Here is a 4615-nt window from a genome sequence, read left to right as displayed (position 1 = left end):
TTCTTCACATGTGGCATGAAGGAGAAGTGCTGAACAAAGGGGGAAAACCCTTACAAGGGATGGTCCTTATAAAACCACTAGATCTCGTGAGAACTCACTTACTATCACAAGAACAGCATGGGAGAAACCACCCCGATGATTCGATTACCTCTCACTGCATCCCTCCCACAACACATGGGGATTATGGGAACTACAATTCAAGATGAGATTTGAGTGGGGACAAAGCCAAACCATATCATTCCAACCCTGGCCCCTCCCAAATCTCATGTCCTCACATTTTAAAACACAATCATGCCTTTCCAATAGTACCCCAAAGCCTTAGCTTTTTCCAGAATTAACGCAAAAGTCCAAATCCAAAGTCTCATCTGAGACAAGGCAAGTTTCTTCATCCTATGAGCCTGTAAAATCAAAAGCAAGTTAGTTACTTCCTAGATACAATGGGGGTACAGGCACTGGGTAAATATACCCATTCCAAATGAGAGGAATTGGCCAAAACAAAGGGGCTACAGACACCATGAAAATCTGAAATTCAATAGGGCAGTCATTAAACCTTAAAGTTCCCAAATGATCTCCTTTGACTCCATGTCTCACATCCAGGTCACACTGATGCAAGAGGTAGGTTCCCACAGCCTTGGGCAGCTCCACTTGTGTGGCTTTGCAGGGTACTGCCCCCTACTCCTGGCTGTTTTCACAGATTGGCACTGAGTGTCTGTGGCTTTTCCAGGTACATGGTGCAAGCTGTTGGTGGATCTACCATTCTGGAGTCTGGATGATGGTGGCTCTCTTCTCACAGCTCCACTAGACAGTGCCCTATTAAGGACTCTGTGTGGAGGCTCTGACCCCACGTTTCCCTTCCTCACTACCCTAGCAGAGGTTCTCCATGAGGACTCCACCACTGCAGCAAACTTCTGCCTGAACATCCTGGTATTTCCATACATCCTCTGAAATCTAGGCAGAGGTTCCCAAACCTCAATTCTTGACTTCTGTGTACCTGCAGGCTTGACACTACATGGAAGCTGCCAAGGCTTGGGGCTTACACCCTCTAAAGCCACAGGCTGAGCTGTACTCTGGCACCTTTTAGCCACAGCTGAAGCAGCTGGGATGCAGGGCACCAAGTCCCTAGGTTGCACACAGCAGGGGTCCCTGAGCCCAGCCCAGGAAACCATTTTTCCCTCCTAGGCCTCTGGACCTGTGATGGGAGGGGCTGCCATGAAGGTTTTTGACATACCGTGGAGACCTTTCCCCATTGTTTTGGAGGTTAAAATTTGGCTCCTCGTTATGCAAATTTCTGCAGCAGGCTTAAATTTATCCCCAGAAAATGGGTTTTTCTTTTCTATTCCATGTTCAGGCTGCAAATTTTCCAAACTTCCATGCTCTGCTTCCTCTTGAATGCTTTGCTGCTTAGAAATTTCTTCCACCAGATACCCTATATCACCTCTCTTAAGTTTGAAGTTCCACAGATCCCTATGAGGATGGTTTTAGACACTCTTGGGTGATTTGTCTCCTTGGGTGATTCATCTCCTTGCAGGTATAATGCTGAACCACACTTCAGCAGGCATCTGGTCCCTGGCTCAGTCAGTGACTCCAGAGCCAGTCCAGCCCATCAGGGCAACCCTCTTCTCAGGCCCCAGACTCCCCTTCTCCCGGCTTCTGGCCACTGAATAATGAAGTCCACCAAATCTTGAGATGACATTGTCAACCCTGCTTTCCCACAGCTCCCTAATTCCATGTCTCCCATAGTCTCCGATTATTTCCGGGGGTGCCTTGAAATGTAAAAGATATTCAAAGCAAAATTTGTTGGCAGTCAACTTAATTCATACGAGCATTCCATTAAGGCACTTAAAGGGATGGCAGAAAATCAAACAATGGGAGGGACACGCTGCCCTTGAAAAGGAGTTTCTTTGCTGATGCCACCACTGGAAATAGTGCCATTAATTTTATAAATGAGGTATCATATTCAGAAAGACTCTATCAACCACTGTAAATGCTTTGGAGCCTCTAACAGTTGTGAAATGTGGAAGCCAAGGATGTAGGGGCCTGTTGGAGTGCACCCATTTCTGGATCTGGGAAGGAGACGCCTTTGAAGTTGTACCTCTCGGATGGCTTTGATCCTCCCAAACCCAGAGATAAAGACAAGACGAGGGAGGTGTTATTAGTGTTATTATTTATACTTAGTGGAGCTTACATGTGGGACCTCCTTTATAAAGTGCTTGGGGCACTACTGATTTATAAGTAATTTCATTTCTCACAGCATCACTTCTGGGTGGAGGAAGAATGCCAGAGGCAGCTCTGGAAATAATCACTTTTCTCCAAGTTAGAGTACTCATTAATCCAGGCCTAGTGGGAACATCTATTCCCTTTATTGTATCCTTTTACTGGAAATTATTTCTTTAGTAGAAGGTCATGTGCCTCAGTGACCTGGAATGGGGGTTTTCCAGTAATTTCTATCATTCTCCCCTGTTGAAAGCTTATGTACTAAGAACATCTGGGTAAGAGTCACAGGCAGCTTGGAAAAGAGGGCAGTGATTAGGGTCTTCTAGTTTTATTATTTTTTTTTTGGCATTTGTTGAGATTGGTTTACAATCCAGACATGGTTAATCTTGGTGAATGCTCCCTAGGCACTTGAAAAGCACATGTATTCTGCTGTTATAGGGTTGTTTGTTCTGTTAGATCCTGTTGGTTGAAGGTGTTGTTCAATTCTTCTATATCCTCATTATTTTCTTTTTTATTTTTTTAGAGACAGGGTCTATCTCTGTTGTCCAGGCTGGAGTGCAGTGGTGCAGTCATAGCTCACTACAACCTCAAACTCCTGGGTTCAAGTAATCCTCCTGCCTCAGCCTCCTGAGTAGTTAGGACTACAGGCTTGTGCCGCTATGCCTGGCTAATTTTTAAAATTATTATTTCTTCTCTTTCTGTGCCTAACATAGCCATGGCTCGTGGTCCCAAGAAGCATCTAAAGCAGGTAGCAGCTCCAAAGCATTGGATGCTGGATAAATTGACTGGTGTGTTTGCTCCTCGTCCATCCACCAGTCCCTGCAAGTTGAGAGAGTGTCTCCCCCTCATCATTTTCCTAAGGAACAGACTTAAGTATGCCCTGACAGGAGACGAAGTAAAGAAGATTTTCCATGCAGTGGTTCATTAAGATCGATGGCAAGGTCCGAACTGATATAACCTACCCTGCCGGATTCATGGATGTCATCAGCATTGACAAGATGGGAGAGAATTTCTGTCTGATCTGTGACACCAAGGGTTGCTTTGCTGTACATCGTATTACACCTGAGGAGGCCAAGTACAAGTTGTGAAAAGTGAGAAAAAATATTTGTGGGCATAAAAGGAATCCCTTATCTGGTGACTCATGATGCTCGTACCATCTGCTACCCTGATCCCCTCATCAAGGTGAATGACACCATTCAGATGGATTTGGAGACTGGCAAGATTACTGACTTCATCAAGTTCGACACTGGTAACCTGTGTATAGTGACTGGAGGTGCCAACCTGGGAAGAATTGGTGTGATAACCAACAGAGAGAGGCACCCTGGATCTTTTGACGTGGTTCACATGAAAGATGCCAATGGCAACAGCTTTGCCACTTGACTTTCCAACATTTTTGTTGTTTGCAAGGGCAACATACCATGGATTTCTCTTCCCCGAGGAAAAGGTATCTGCCTCACCATTGCTGAAGAGAGAGACAAGAGATTGGCGACCAATCAAAGCAGTGGGTAAAATGGTCCCTGGATGACATGTTAGATCTTTGTATGTAATTAAAAATAATGTGGCATGATTGATAGCCAAAAATAAAATAAAATTATTATTATTATTTTGTAAAGACAGGGTCTCATTAAGTTTCCCAGGCTGGTCTCAAACTCCAGGCCTCAAGTGATTCTCCTGCCTTGGCCTCCCAAAGTGCTGGGATTACAGGCATGAGCTGTCACGCCTGGCTCCTTGTGGATTTTCTATCTAGTAGTTCTATCAATTACTGAGAGAAGAACGTTGAAGTCTCCAACTATAATAGTAGATTTGTCAATTTCTTCCTTTGGCTTTATCAGTTTTTGCTTCATGTATTTGGAAGATCTGTTTTTGGTGCATACACACTTAGGTTTGCTATCTCTTGTGGGTAGATTGATCTTGATCTTTTATCATCATGTAAAATTCCTCTCCATGTCTGGTAATTTCTTTGCTCTGAAGTCTACCTTGATATTCATATAGCCACTCTTCCTTTTTAAAATTTAATACTTATGTGATAGATCTTTTTCTATGCTTTTACTTTTTACTTAGCTATATCATTATGTTTGAATTGAGTTTTTTATAGACAGCGTATCATTGGGTAATGTTTTTAAATCTACTCAGCTAATCTTGTCTTATTTTTAATTAAAAAATTTTTTACACATAATAATTGTATGTATTTATGGAGTACAACATGATATTTTGATACATAAACATATTGTGTGATGATCAAATCAGGGTAATTAGCATATCTATCACCTCATTTATTATTTCTTTGTTACAGGCACATGCAAAATCTTCTTTTCTAGCTATTTTGAGATACTCTACTGTGTAATAGGACATCAGAACTTATTCTTCCTTTCTAATTATAACTTTGTACCCATTGCAATCC

General features: G+C 42.8%; 1 pseudogene; it reads left to right on the top strand.

The window, feature by feature from the left end:
- The first annotated feature begins 2929 nt into the window (after nucleotides 1-2929).
- LOC116460951 (small ribosomal subunit protein eS4, X isoform-like) lies at nucleotides 2930-3723 on the top strand (annotated as a pseudogene).
- The last annotated feature ends 892 nt before the right edge of the window (nucleotides 3724-4615 follow it).

The sequence above is a fragment of the Hylobates moloch genome, unplaced genomic scaffold, assembly GCF_009828535.3.
Source record: "Hylobates moloch isolate HMO894 unplaced genomic scaffold, HMol_V3 SCAFFOLD_21, whole genome shotgun sequence".
Taxonomy (NCBI): Eukaryota; Metazoa; Chordata; class Mammalia; order Primates; family Hylobatidae; genus Hylobates; species Hylobates moloch.
The sequence above is the reverse complement of the archived record's forward strand: the minus strand, read 5'-3'. Positions and strand labels throughout refer to the sequence as shown.